The following is a 15967-nucleotide window of genomic DNA, read 5'->3' as shown; positions in this document are numbered from 1 at the left end:
AAGAGGCTCAACTCAAAGGACTAACTCCTCAGAAAAGAAACTGATGGAAGAAAATCATTCTCGCCTCCTTCTCCTCTCATTTCAAGCCACCTATCTTGAAAGAGCAAGACAACATAGATCTCGCACTAGATGTCTTGGAGGCAGCTATCACCCAGTCTTTAGACACATTTGCACTGAGATCAATGGACATCAGCAAAACACACAGCAAGGCTAAAACCTCTCCCTGGTTCACCGACTTAAAAAAAATAGACAAGCGAACGTACAGAAGAGTGGAACTTAAGTGGAGGGCAACGAAAACCATAGAGACAAAATAGCCTGTAAACTCATGCAGAGACATTGTCTAAATAATATTAAGGAAGCCAGGAAATCCTATATTGCAAACAGACAGAGCAGCCAACTCCCAAAAAGAACTTCACAGAATAATAAATGAATTTACTAATCCCCCATCTTGCCAGAACGCCAGTCTCTCTCTCTGTTTTAGATGAAAAATTGACAAGATTTATAACTCCCTCTTGAATCCCTAGATAGTAAAATCCAAAATGGAGGAGGACTTTATCCTCATATGCAAGTCTGCATGTCTTGAGGTGTTCACCCAACTAACCCAGGAGTAGGTCGTAACTGTACTAGACAAAATTAAATCTGGGTCTCCGGATGATCTAGCCCTGCATCAAATCTTATCTACTTTGTCTCCTGCATAACACATTACTATCACCGAGCTCTTTAATCCGTCTCTAAAGCTGGAAAAAGTCCCCTTTAAATGGAAATTAGCTAGGTTCAAACCAATCCCAAAAAAACTTTTGGCAGATCCAAAAGATATCAAAAACTATCGACCCATCTCCTTGCTGCCATACTTTGGTAAAATAATGTAATCCCTGGTCAAAAAACAACTACTGGCCTATCCATGTTTGTCATTTGTCATGGCACGCCGGACACGATCACTCAGTTCCATCAGTGGCCGAATACAAGGAATGAGTTTCAGAAGTTTACTTTTGAATTCAGCAACACAAGTTTGCCATTTCTGGACTTCAACATCTTCCCAGAGGGAGAAGGCCTGGGAACCTAACTTTTCAGGAAACCAATGGCCAGGAACTGTCTACTGCCCTATCAAAGTTACCAGCCCACATCCCTCTAGGATAATTTGCCATATGGGAAGTTCTTATGGATCAGGAGGAACTGTTCCACAAAAGAGAAATATACTGAACATGCAAGAAATCTGTCCTCCCAACTCAGAGACAGACATTATTTGTGTAGTCTGATTTGAAAATCCAGGAAGAGAGCTGCTAATAATAACAGCGAGGCGCTTATTGAAATCTCCACACCTAAAAAGGATTCACCCAGAATCAAGTGTGAATATATTTACAGCTACTCCAATCAAATAAAGAAAAGCATCCTGACATTGGAAAATATTGAACATTGGTAACACTTCAATTCCTCAACCACTATTTGCATTTAAAAGGATTACCAACATTAAGGATCAGCTTGTACACAATCACCCCAGGTTTAAGAAGTCCCCCCGTCAGGAGACTCTGTGGGGCTTACCCGCAAGCAGGGGTCATTCCCCCTGCGGCGTATGTGCCGTATGCCCCCAAACAAAACACACTGTTTCCACAGACATTGGGAATGAGAGACCATGGACCCTTTCCCGACATACAAATTGTAATAGCGAGATACTCATTTACTTGGTCACCTGCCCTTGTGGCCTACGATACGTATGCATGAGGACACGCAAGATTAAAACGTGCATCATGGAGCATAAAAGCACCATTCGCTGCAGGAAACAATCAACTAAATTTACCAATCACTACTTGAAGAAAAATCACCAACCAGACGATTTGTACTGGACGGTGCTTGAACTACCCTGGATCCCTACTCACATTACAGATATTTCTACATTTCTGTTTAGACTCGAAAAAAGATGGGTCTATAGACTTCAGAGTGACAGTACAGGACTTAATGATGAAATTCCATGGACAGCACTATGATTCAAACTTTTCCGTGCCTGGGCAGAATTAGGTCTCTCTTTTTCACTGACCCGCACTGCAATGAAATTGGTAAAGTGACCAAGATAGTGGTAACATGGCCTTATGAGACTGTATTGAGTACATCATGGAGGCATCAGGAGTTCATTCCTTCATTACCCTTAATAATACATGGTAGTTTAGACTGCACTCTTAATGTTCCATACCACTTTGAGATTAAGAAGTATTGCCATTCACATATACTGCATATTGCATTCTTTTAAAAAAAAGTCTTACAATAACCGCATGGGTCTTCTCCCACTCAAATAGGTTAGTAATGGTGTCTGCATCCAACTGGGATAACAATGAGTTTCTCTGCACCTACAACTTGCCTCTACATGCCCTGTGTGATGCAAAAATACTATGTGTTGGTCCAGACAGTAATCTTAATATATCTAACCACGGGGAGACAAAAAAACATTGCTATTCACATACACTGCATAGTGTATTTTTATAGTCCTGCAATCACTGCATGGGCCTTTCCTTGCACAATGGGCCAGTATTGTTTGCATTCAACTAGGATAACATCGAGGCTGTCTGCACCTAGAGCTTGTCTCCACTCACTACGTGTGATGAGTGGTTATCACATTAATGTCTCCAGAGCCTTTAGTCTCTTGTATAATATGGTGTTGACTCTGCATCACAGTGGTTTGGCATATAAGTCCTTTTAAAACATAACAGGGACTTAGGCAGTGGGTGCCGGTCTTTATTCATACCGACAGGCCAAATATTCCTCTCCTTTTAGATATGGTATTGCTATAACTATTTGGGGCTATCAGTAGAAACTACTACTCCCGGCATGCTCTCCCAATTTTCACGTTCCTCATTCATTTTCTGAACGTATGTGGCGCGCTTTGACGTTACGTGTGACACGCTTTTGCGTTGTTACCGGCTATTTAAATGGAGCTGGTTTGCCGAGGTCCCAACCTCCAGTCGCAGCTGGAGTATTGCCAATGGGTACCAACAGACAGGTGAGTGGGGTGCTGTACGGCTGTTTAGATTTTTTCAAGCTCCTTTAATTAATGTTTGCTCGTGTAATCTGCTTTAGATACTTGATCAAATTAATTTTTATTTTGAACACTATTTAACTCTTCTCTAGCAGCAGCACCCCTTTGGGTCCTGATGAAAGACTTGACACCTGATGTGCCACCCTAGCTGAAACATGTAGACCCCTTTGTCAGACACATGCAGTTTTAAATCCTTACTGCAGGTGCACTGTTTTTAATGCTGACAGCGAGAGCAAGTTAATAAAGGCTACCCTTTTAATCTCCCCTCCATTTTATTTCTCATTTGTGCTACCCTTTTATCACCCCTTCACAGTTTTTTTTCTCATTTGTGGTTCGCCCTCACCCGAGTGACCTTTGCCTCTCAACTATTGGATTTAGTATATCCTCGGCAGAGCTGGAATAAAAAAACATCCATGAGCTCCTTCCTCTCAGAGAGAGAGTTGTAGCCCTTGGAGGGACCAGCAATTCTCACCAAGAGGAGAAACTAATATGATTAAGTATGCCACCTATGGTGGGTGAGGGATTTCGTCCTGAAAGGGATCATCCCACATGCTCTCCTGTGTGATTTGCCCATCACTTTGAATGCTTGTTGAATAACTTTCAGACCCAAGGATTTCTTTGTTAGTATTGAATAAATTATTGGGGACGTAATCCTTGCGAGTCGTTAAAATTCCCCCAGACCCTCCTCTAATTTTTCGTTTATAGTACTATTTTGAAAGACACCAAATACTGGACCCTTCCCAATCAGGTTTCTGGCTAGGTTTCAGTACTGAATCAGCCCTGGTGGAGGTAGTAGACAACATAAAACTCTCCTTAGATGACATGCAGCCAGAAATGCTGGTCCTGCTGGACTTATCGGCGACCTTTAACACTATCTCTTATGCTATTTTAACACAAAGGCTTGAAGAGATTGGAGTAGGAGGTAAAGCCGCAAGTTGGCTGAAAAACTTTCCAGCACTGTCCAAATTGAATCTATAGTGTTCAGCAGCTCAGAGGCTGATGAAGGAGTCCCTCAGGGATCTGCAGTTAGTCCCATCATATTTAAAGTCTATGTAGCACCCCTAGCCGGGTTCATCAGGTCATATGGGTTTGAAGTTAATTCAAATGCAGATGACACCCAGCTAATCATCACCTTGGGACCTAACTCCCAAGACACAAGAATCAGATTTATCAATTGCATGTCTCATATATCCAGCTGGATGCATACAAATTATCTACAACTCAATACCTGCAAGACCACATTGATTCTATTCGGCAAATCACAATCATTGTGGCCAACGTAATGGCGGCACACACCAGCATAGGTCCCTGCCCCACACCAAAATATATGGTGCGAAACCTTGAGACTATAATAAATGATAAGATATCCTTGAAGGGGCCGTGTAAATCAGACACTGGCCACATGCTACAACACCATGAGAATACTACGAAAGATCTTCCAATGTATTCCGCTGGAAGCCAGAAAATCGCTGGTTCAGAGTCTAATAATTAGCCAATTAGATTATGGCAATGCACTCATGGCCTCCATTAATGAAGACCTATATACCAGGCTCCAGGTAATGCAGAACATCTGAGCCAGACTAGCTTTGAATCTTCCTTCCCGATCCCCTTCGGTACCCACCGTGAGAGCACTGCACTGGCTTCCAATCAGGAAGCATACCTGCTTCAAACGTATGTGCATCGCACATAAGGCTCTGCCCGTAGTGTGGCCAAGCTATTTATCCAAGAAACTCAGATGGTACTCACCAAAGAGAAACCTTGGGTCTGAAGGAAAACATCTAATAGTTTGCACCGCCAGAAATTGTGGTAGGTCTTTCTCTTGCCTGGCCCCTCAACAATAGAATAAGCTCCCAATGCATACTTGTACCATCTCAGACCATAAACAGTTTAAAAATCAGTTAAAAACGTGTCTAATCTAAATCCAGTTTTTCCATGTCGTACGACGCCCCCCACTCCGCTCCCCATCCCCCCAATGATCCACTACAGCTCCATGAAACCCCCTCTGGGTGATATGCACGCTTTCAAATGATCATAAAATAACAACATTTTGTTTTGCATACCCAATATAGTGAAATTGTGTCTTATGACCCATGGGATGAGTACAAGATGTACAACAGAAGCAGGCAAAATGATCAATATTCAAAGAGCAGTCCAATATTCTTTTGTAAGACCTGGCATCCTTGGTGCGGTTTCCCCCTAACTTTTTGCTTTCAGATCTCCTGTTTTTGCTGGCCTTAGAACTCTGCACACTTCATATCCGTTAACCAATGCTAAAGTGCTTGTGCTTCCTGCTCAAAACATGGTAGCACTGACTTATATCAATTTGGCATATTTAATTTACTTATAAGTCCCCAGTAAAGTGCCCTAAGTGTGCATAGAGCCTTTAACTTAAATGCTACTCGTGGGCCTGCAGCACTGATTGTTCCATCCACTTAGGTAGCCCCTTAAACATATGTCAGGCCTGCCACTACAGAGCATGTGTGTGCAGTTTTAAACTGCCATGTCGACCTGGCAAAATAAACCTTTTGCCAGGCCCAAACCTTCCTTTTTTTAACATATAGTCACCCCTAGGATAGGCCCTGGACACAGCAGAGGACAGGGTGCAATGTATTTAAAGAGTAGTACATGTACTTTTAAGCTTTCAAATCCTGGTAGTGAAAAAGTTTAAGTTCGTATTCCACTACTGCAAGAACCATCTCTTCCACAGGAAAACATTGGAGTTGCCTTATTACATTTTATAAGGGTAATTTCCAAATGGGAAATGTTGCCTGATGCATGTTTGGTGTCTCTGGAATCCTAATTTAAAATCCTAACAAGGCGAAGTCAGATTTGAAATGAAAGTCCTGAAAATACCACTTTAAGAAAGTTGGCATTCTCTTGCCTTAGCCATTTGGTGTCTGCGGCCTGTCTCAGGTCACTTGACTGGGTGTAGTTGGCAGTTGTGTTTTGCTCCTAGACAACCAGACACAATGAATGCTCAAGTGTGACTGGTTGGGCCATCACTGGCAGGATGGAGGGGAGGAGCTGGGCCCAACCTAACTTATACCTAAATAGGCGTGTTCTGTTTTCATACAAAGGGCTGCATATCACCTGTAATTAGTCTAAAGCCAGGGGAGAGAAGGCAGGCTATCAGTGCACTTCAGAGGTATGTCTCTAGAAACTTCTCCCCACTTCAAAAGCACAACTGTGTATGAAAGAAGGAACTCAGGCACCACCACTGAAGGGCTGCAGTCTTGCGGCCTGGGTGAGAAGGACTGGACCTGCATCTCCTGAACACAGAACCCAGCGTGACTGCAAGGGCTATTTGGCTGGCCTCTTGACCTGAAGTCTCATGGACATAACAGGCTTCCAACCATTTTGCATCTGCACCTGGGCTCTGCCATCTGTAAGTCTTCCCTGCCAAGTGGTACCACTCCATTCCTGGAGCCTTGGAAGAGGGCTTAAGGTGCTTTGCCAGCTTGTGTGGATCCGGTGGAACCGATGCATCTGCTCAGCTGTGCTGCGCAACCAAGAGCAGAACTGCTGCATCCCTGCTGCCGCATGGATTGGACCAGTCATGAAGACTTGCATTGCTGCCACAGTCTGCATCACCTTCGGAACTGCCACTAAGTGACGCATCCTTGGCACAGGCCCTCGCATCTTTTGTCGACAGCAACCTTGAATACAACGTTGGACTCCGCATTGCAGTCTCTCAGCTCCTCGGAACCGATGCACCTCCCCAACTATACGATGCTTCTCTCACTGTGGACTTGGCATCACAACCCCCCCTCTAAGGGATCCTAGCTATCTACACAAGAGAACATCACACTGCTGCCTGCTACATCTCAAAACTGATGCATCACTAGGGCTGCACGATGCATCTTCGATGCGGATCCACCAGCGCACCGCAAACTAGAATTTAAGGTACTCTGTTCACCTGACCTAACTGGATCCCTGTAGCTGGCCTGCGTTCCATCACAGTCGGCCTGAACTTGTGACTTTGTCCCGGCCTGGTGCAGCCATATATTCACAGTTGACACTTTATGGCCTTTGGAGCTATTTGGCTGAAAAACTTTGAAATTCAATAACTTCAATAATTCCAGTTCTACTGGTCGGATTTTTTTCATTTTGGTGTTGTATTATTTAGTTCAATTATCAAACATGCTGTGAGATCTTTTTGTGTGGTGTTTTCACTGTTTTACTGCATAACAGTTGCACAAAAAGTTTAAAAATTGCCTCTAAGTTAAACCTGACTACTATGTGCCAATCTCCCAGGGGAATGAATACAGGTTAATTTGGGGTTTACTTGTGTCTTACCCTGACTAGGATTGTGGTTGCTCCTTGACCACAGCTCACACCCCAATCAACCAGTACCCCGAAGTCTAACTCATTTCTAATGACTTAAAAATGTTCTTGGCTTTGAAAATCCCACTGCACACTTTTATCCCCTCTAACTGTGACATCATAAAAATAAATATAAACGAATAAGCACTGGAACTGACCATCACCATGTACATCAATTCAAGGGTACCAAGATGGAAGGCTTGGAAATTATTTATTAGAAAAAAAGACTATCGTTTCTTTCTGAAAATCTTTCTTCTGAGGCATACATTCGGAATGATGCCCACGTTTTTCTAATTAGTTGTGGAGTCGAGACACCTGGTTACTGGTAGACACCTTTCTTGGCTCGGACATTTAACATCTTTCCAAATGGCATGCCAAAAGTACAAATACACATTCATCTTCCCTTAAAAATAATACAACTCTTTGAAAATATTGTGGGCAGCCTTTAACGAAGACATTTTGTTCAGTCATTCATTTCATAGACCAGCATATCATCATTATAATCAGCGCAGACCATTGTTCAATCGCACACCGGGCATTGGACTTCTGTGAAGTGTTTATTTACTCTTCTAACTCTAAGTCGACTTAGATACTGAGGCATGTTGTTTGGAGGACTAAAAATGATTTTTATGTCAACACATTCTGAAACACTCACTGTAAAACAGCCTAATAGAGTATAGGAAAGAGACAATATAGCGTACAGATTCTCAAACAAATGGCCCTTGCCTGGCTCAGACTTTACAACTTCGGTGAAGACTAGTTCAGTATTTAGAGCTTGTTCATTGTTTTCCTGCCACACATGTATGCACACATGTATACCCTTAAACACGTCTTCACTCTAGCATACACCATCTGATCAAAGCACACAAGCCATCAGGCCACAACACAAACTGTTGCAAGACACAATCACACTAACACATAGAAGTGTTCCACTTTCTATTCTCAGTAAACAACACCTTCCTTGAAGAAGAAAAAATTCAAGCCAATTGCCAGACAAATTTAGTATGTATCATTAGCAAAAGGGCAAAGTGGGTACCGAGAGATTTGGGCTCATGCTGTTTAATATATGCCTGTGTTGCCATCTTTGGGTTCTGATGACGTTTACAACCACTGGGCATTCAGTTTTGAGGACAGTGAACCCCTCAAGTGCAAGATAGGATCATATTGGAGGCTGCCACTGCACAACTTAATGTACTTGAGAAAACACACATTGTACCACGGATTCCATTTAACAAGCTTACACCCAAACAAACGACGGGAGCCATCCCAACAAGGAATAATACTTGTGTTTCTATCCCAGTGAAAGGCGTTACAGATGTATCCCTTTGTTTCCTTGATACTGTTACATTCCTTTGTTTATAGTTAGTGTACATGAGAAGCAGCATGGGATAAGCCATAATTGTAGAAGTATGGAGTGTGGCATGCTTTTGGACATGACCCACTGGCTGCTTCGCCTCTTGTGAGTCATGGACTTTTCCTACACCCGATAAATACAATATTACACTGTCCACATCTGCACGAATATGTCATTCATATTGTTGATGTCACTCGTTTCCTATCCGAATATTTACACAACACTGCTTTCAATATATCGAGGGAAACATCACTCCCCAAATCTCCCCCACTGATATAAGTAGCTCAGTGTCTAAAGTTGGGTAAAGATAAGTAAATGTAGCCATTCTAAGAAACAATTTGGGTAACCGTTTTTGAGTGACTCGCTTTAAAGTACCAGTAATTATTCCTTTGACTTCTGTCACCAGCCCTTTTAGTTGCAGCAACTTAAACAGATAAAATAACAAGTCCACAGAGCTGACATTAAACCTGTCTCGCAGCAGCCATTCAAATCTTGCTAAAAATAGCCCTGATTGCCCTCGGCCGCACAGAAACAAGTGAGCCAAAGTGCCATGTATAGAGAAAAACGAAAAGAACTTAAAGTTTGAAGATCTGGAGGACTCTACCTTTTACAGTTGGAGCGCTGCCAGGTTGGGGCAGGTTCATACGTCCTACACGCAGGAAATCGTCTATAATCGCAGCCGCACGATTCTACGAAGCCGGAGGAGCAGACAGTGTCAGGGAAGAGTGACAGGCAGAGGGTCCCCGGCCGTCCTGTTAGGCCCGCCCCTTCCGTTCAGCTCTCACCCCCTGTCAGGGCTGCAGTGTGATGGCGACAGCTGAGATGACACAGGTCAGTGCTAAAAATACACTGCAGACCCATGTGTTGGGCATGAGTGGCCAGCTCAGGCCGTGACGGGAGGCCCATTTGGCAAGTAGGGGGGTGGTGAGGGGGGACAATAACAGAGACATAGCAGGAACAGGCGGAATATTGTCATCAAAAGGACCCGCTGTTGCCCATGTCACACTCTGTCCCCTTCTAGGAACAGCCAGGCCTGCTGCTTCGAAACAGAAACAGGCCCAAGCACCTATATCGACATACACATATGCATAGCATGTAACAATGTAAGAAGCACACACCGCAATAAGGTAAAAGCGCCATTTATTCCTCCCCGAAGAAACATCTGTCCTATAGATCACAGTTGAATCCAAGCGAAAGCTAACCAGATTGTCATTTTTTTCAATTTGGGTTATTGTGAATATGGCACTTTTCTTTCGTCCTGCTTCAATCGCTTATTACAGCAGCATAATCGTCTCCAGACACTAACATAATGAATTTATCTATTTTTTTAAATAAAGAAGTGATTGGAAACGCGTCATTCAATTAAATCAAACACTTCCCGGCTCTGTTCATTTAATGTGTGATACTACGCACATTTCCAAATTTAGCTCATCGAAGAGTACAACACTAAGCACTGTCCTTTGGAGTTAAACGGAAGAAGTACGGAGATACCCTTCTTTCGCTCAATTGCTCAGCGTGGAGCCTGGAAATCTGGGATAAATCCCGGCTTCTTCCGTTTGACCAAATTGTGTCATCCTGGGCAGTATTTTACTTTACTCTGCTCCTTTTTCTTCGGCATCACGTTTAAGAGCACCTTGAAATACAGCCATTCAGGAGTGGTGTGGGGAGGGGCGGGGGGCGTGCGTGCCGAAATGACGGAAATCTCTTGGCAGAGCGATACAGGGCGCATGGACGTGGGTAACTTGGCAGCTATGGAAGATACATCGGGCCTCATTTATGAGAAATGACGCATCGCTGCGTGAAAGCAGCGATGCGTCACTTCTCAGTGCGCACTCCTTGCGACACCAATGATGCGTCATATTTAATGTATGACGCATCATGTCGCAAGGACTTACAGATACGTCAGTATTTCGGACGTATCTGTAAGCGCAAAAGTGGCGCATTGCTGGAGTGTGTCACAAAAGTGACGCAACTCCAGCAATGCGTCCTTTCACATGGGGAAAGCCCCATGTGAAAGGGCTTGCGTCAGTCTTACGCCTGCTGTGAGGCAGGCGCAAGATTTTGACGCAACAGCATCCTAAAAGTGACGCAGTGAAATCTCATAGATTTCACTGCGTCACTATTACGAGGCTTTTTGCGGGGGAACGCCCCCTCTGCATACATTATACCTGACGCAGGTATAATGTGGCGCAGGGGTTTAAAAAGTGACGCATCTACCTAGATGCGTCACTTTTTAAATATGGCGCAATAAGGCGCATATTTTACGCAGCTGGTGCGTCACAAAAAGTGACGCACCGGCGGCGCAAAACTGACGCAAGGCCTCATAAATAAGGGCCATCATGTTTTGGAGCTTTAGCCTGGCCCCTTTGCGAAGATATCGCCCTGGGCAGAGACAAATCTGTGGCGCCCTTGCTGGGGATTGTGAATTATGAGGCAGCAGGGGTCCCTTTTCTGTTCACTGGTCAGTACCTGGACGAGCAGGGACTGGACTTTCTTAGCACAAATATCCCTGGATCTCCCCCATCTCCATTAAAACACACCGATAGCTTAGCTGCCTCACACAGATGATAATTTTGTTGATGTGTGCCAGCAGGGGGCACAGGGTGAAGGAGGGAAAGAAGGGGGGGCTGAAAGGGGTGTTAAATACATCACGCCATGTGAAAACGAAGGACTAGAATCACTTTATACTGGCAAATCAGACACAAACGAACAGGCAGGAGGAACAGGGACAAGGCTGGAGCAAGATGAGAAGGGCACTGCTGCTTGCATAACTTTAATGCATACAGCTCTATGCGCCCCTCAGAAAGTTGGCGCCCGAGGCTCAGCATGCCCATGCTAAAGACCGGCCCTGCATGTCACAAGGCATTCCGGCACTTGATAAATCATATATGTAATGCAAGAATTCAAAATTTTTCCCCGGCTAAGGGACACTTCATTAATTGTGTGTTTTGCAGTTCACCCTATGTGGGAAGGGTATGCCCAGACGTGGGTCCCGTGCTCACTATGCCACTGGAGTCAAGCTATCCTGGCTGAAGACGGCTGATAGCCAGAAACCGGTTCTAGGATGCTTGATTCCGGTCCAGGGAAGACATGGCTTGGCAGTTCGGGCTGGACTGTTCCCATGAGGCACAGGGTCAAGACAGATTTGCATATGGCCATGTCTGAACTGGGGTGGCTTGGTGAACAAAATAACAATGGATTAAACCCAGATCTGTGACTGGGGGTGAATGTTTTGCCATTGTGCAACATTCTGTCCATCCCCTTGTGTGTTTTGCTGTTCACCCTATGTGGGAAGGGTATGCCCAGACGTGGGTCCCATGCTCACTACGCCACTGGAGTCAAGCTATCCTGGTTGATGGTGCCTGATAGCCAGAAACCGGTCCTAGGATGCTTGATTCCGGTCCAGGGAAGACATGGCTTGGCAGTTCGGGCTGGACTGTTCCCATGAGGCACAGGATCAAGACTGATTTGCATATTGCCATGTGTGAACTGGGGTGGCTTGGTGAGCAAAATAACGATGGATTAAACCCAGATCTGTGACTGGGGGTGAATGTTTTGCCATTGTGCAACATTCCGTCCGTCATCGTGTGTGTTTTGCTGTTCACCCTATGTGGGAAGGGTATACCCAGACGTGGGTCCCGTGCTCACTATGCCACTGGAGTCAAGCTATCCTGGCTGAAGATGGCTGATAGCCAGAAACCGGTCCTAGGATTCTTGATTCCGGTCCAGGTAAGACATGGCTTGGCAGTTCGGGCTGGACTGTTCCCATGAGGCACAGGGTTAAGACTGGTTTGCATATGGCCATGTCTGAACTGGGGTGGCTTGGTGAGCAAAATAACGATGGATTAAACCCAGATGTGAGTGGGGGTGAATGTTTTGCCATTGTGCAACATTCTGTCCATCATTTTGTGTGTTTTGCTGCTCACCCTATGTGGGAAGGGTATGCCCAGACGCGGGTCCCGTGCTCACTACGCCACTGGAGTCAAGCTATCCTGGCTGAAGATGGCTGATAGCCAGAAACCGGTTCTAGGATGTTTGATTCCGGTCCAGGGAAGACGTGGCTTGGCAGTTCGGGCTAGACTGTACCCATGAGGCACAGGGTCAAGACTGATTTGCATATGGTCATGTCTGAACTGGGGTGGCTTGGTGAGCAAAATAACAATGGATTAAACCCAGATCTGTGACTGGGGTGAATGTTTTGCCATTGTGCAACATTCCGTCCATCATCTTGTCTGTTTTACACTCCATTCATTCCCGGCGGTGGTTTCGGCATACCACACCACTAATACTTCAGGAAAGGTATCAGACAATCTGCTCCGATGTCAGAATGGTTTGTATTCTTTATACAATTCTGCCTTTCAGTGATTATCATCCATTCCTCGCTTCTTTCCTTGTCGTTCTTATTTCTGGGCCCTTCCCCTTCCCTTGGCTCTATTGGACGTCCTCATCTCCCTTCTCTTCCACTCTCAGCATTTTTATCTTCTCTCATGTTGCAACTTTTTTCCTCTCCTTTTATTGAATTCATTTCCTTTCGCATCTCCATTTCCTTCAACTGCCTCCTGCCCCAGGCCGCATTCTCTGAAGAGCTGGTGCTAGGCTCTAAGAAAAAACTGAGCAGATACCACTGAAATAACTGCAGCTGGTGCAGTCAAGACTGGGCACCCTACCACTGATGGGCTCCAGTGCCACTGAACTGGGTGCATCACTACAGCTACACCCGGCAGGTGATTCCAGATTTCCAGTCAACACAAATTGCAGTAGTGACTAACAAGGTAGTAAAAATACATTTTGTAATGTCATCTGTTTTTATGTTTTTTACATTTAAAGTGGTTGACTTAAATAAGATTTTTGCAATTGGAACCCAGTCTCGAAGTTGCTTAAGATTACAGTGAAAAGGTCACGAGATAACCCCTCTATGAAAAGGTGTGAGGTCCTTTTTTTTCAGAATAGCTCCCCTCTGGTTGTCTATCTTGTGCTCTTTATATTTTATGAAGTTCAGACTGATGTTTAAATTATACTTGCTTTTATATATACATTATATTTGTTTGCTTGTATAGCGCAGGATTCGACCCCCAAAGGGGTATCTCCGCGCTTGTGCTATATCCAAAATAACTGGCCAAGGTCCATGAGATAGTAGTATAATTTAATATGCCGAGAAAAAATGAGTTTTCAGTAATTTCTTAAAGGCCTGGAAATTGGTGTTTTGTCTCAGATTAGAAGACAGCGAGTTCCAGAGTACCTTGTAAGATAGAGCATGACCTTCCTGTCTAACCTTCCTACTTTTAGGGACCTGAAGAAGCAGTTGATTGCTGGAACGTAAAGACCGTCCGGGATTATACAGATTGCATTTTTCTGCCAGATATTTAGGGCCTAAGCCAAAAAGACACTTGTGTATTATACAGCAGACCTTGAACTTGACACGTTGTCGAACAGGCAACCAATAAAGTCTGTTCAAGAGGAGGCGTGAGGGAGATCTGACCGAGGCATTAAGGACCAGTCTCACTGCGGTGTTCTGGGCCACCTGTAATCTACTGAGCTGCTCTTTATTGGCTGAAATAAAGAGGCCTTTACACTAATCCAGGGTGCTGGTAACAAGAGTCTGGACCATGGTCTTTCTGTAATTGTCAGGCAGAAATGGGAACACACGCCTTAAGAGTCCGATGATCCGAAAACAGGAGCCAGTTACCTGGTTAGCATGTTCTTTTAGCAATAATGTTTGATCAAGCCGCACTCCAAGATTCTTCACTGCCTGCTTGGGGCAAGGTACCGGTCCCAAATCTGATGGCCACCACTCAGAAGACCACAGGAGAGGAGCCTCCCCGAAGAGCATGACCTCAGTTTTGGCAACATTACATTGGAGGCAGTTGGAGGCCATCCAATCAGACACTGCTCGCATGCCTTCAGCAAAAGAGTCTTTAAGTGCGGGTGTGAGAGTCTGAAAAGGGAATAAGATTTGGGTGTCGTCGGCGTACGACACCGGGGTGAATCCATGCATTCTCACAATGTCATCCAAGGGGGCCACATACACATTAAAAAGTGTGGGGCTTAGGCATGAGCCCTGTGGCACTCCCTTGGTGAGCTTCCTAGCGATAGAATGATGGGAGCCCAATCTTACACATTGTGAGCGGTCCGAGAGAAAGCTCTCCAGCCAGGACAAAGCCGAACCTCCAATCCCCACCTTCCGTAGACGACCGAGAAGAATATCATGTGATACCGTGTCAAAGGCAGTGGATAGGTCTAACAGCACTAGAATCATAGAGCCCCCTCCATCCATAGTCATCCTGATGTTGTCGGTCACGGAGAGAAGGGCAGATTCAGTGCTGTAGTTAGGTCTGAACCCAGATTGAGAATAGTGTAGACCTTCCGCTGCCTCGATGTATCTAGACAAGTGGGTATTCACATGTTTCTCGGTAATCTTGCTAAGGTATGGCAGAAGGGAGATGGGGCTGAGGTTAGAGAGATCAGTCCAGGGCAAGACCGCGTTCTTCCGGATAGGGTTCACCACTGCTTTTTTCCACTCTAAAGGCACATATCCCTCATTAAGGGAAAGATTTATTATGGACCGGATTTCAGGTCGAAGCAGATTACTTAAAGAGGCAACCATCTTAGCAGGCGGAAAGTCATCAGGGGATCCTGTTTTAATTTGACTAATGAGGGAAGTAAGGTCAGAATCATTAGCTTCCGGAAACTTCATTAATGAGTTTTCATTATTTATTAATGATAAGGGAGGAGAGTTGATTATATTGTTTCTAATTTCTGCGGCCTTCATGATTTTTCCATAAATCAACTCTATTTGTTCTCAAAGAACAAAGAGATCTCATCACAGAGAGATTGTGAAAAATCATCAGGGCTCTCACAGGCCACTGGTCTTACAAAGGTCTGTAAGATCTTGTACAGTTCCTTAGATGAGTTGCCTGCTTCAGCTAACTGTAAAGTCAAACAATTCCTCCTACCTAACCGTATGTTTTTATAGTAACTTGATTGAGCGTCTAAGTATGCTTTCTTACTACCATCAGTACACGATTACCTCCATTTTTTCTCCAGCTTTCTGCACCCCTGTTTCTCTGTTCTAAGTTGTTCTGAGTACCATATATCTTGCTTTGTTCTGGGGTACTGTTTATGCAGTTTCAAAGGGGCCAGCAAATCAAGTGCCTCTACAAGAGAGTTGTTAAACTTAGATATTGCAGACTACGTACTGTCTGTTACTAATATGACAGGTTTCTTCCACGCCCTTTGTAACTTCTCTGCTGTTACCTTATGCCATT

The 15967-nt window shown here is 44.5% G+C and overlaps 1 protein-coding gene across 1 annotated transcript in view; it reads right to left on the bottom strand.

Moving 5' to 3' along the window:
- LOC147679554 (unconventional myosin-XVIIIb-like) overlaps positions 1–9442 on the bottom strand; it is a 675984-nt gene extending 666542 nt beyond the window's left edge. Inside the window, exon 1 of the mRNA XM_086942460.1 lies at positions 9307–9442. The gene's annotated coding sequence lies outside the window, so the exon portion shown is untranslated. The remainder of the gene's footprint in view (positions 1–9306) is intronic.
- Positions 9443–15967: the final 6525 nt, after the last annotated feature.

Source organism: Lissotriton vulgaris, chromosome 11 (assembly GCF_964263255.1).
Source record: "Lissotriton vulgaris chromosome 11, aLisVul1.2, whole genome shotgun sequence".
NCBI classification, from domain to species: domain Eukaryota; kingdom Metazoa; phylum Chordata; class Amphibia; order Caudata; family Salamandridae; genus Lissotriton; species Lissotriton vulgaris.
Note: the sequence above shows the minus strand (reverse complement) of the source record. Positions and strands in the feature narration are given on the sequence as shown.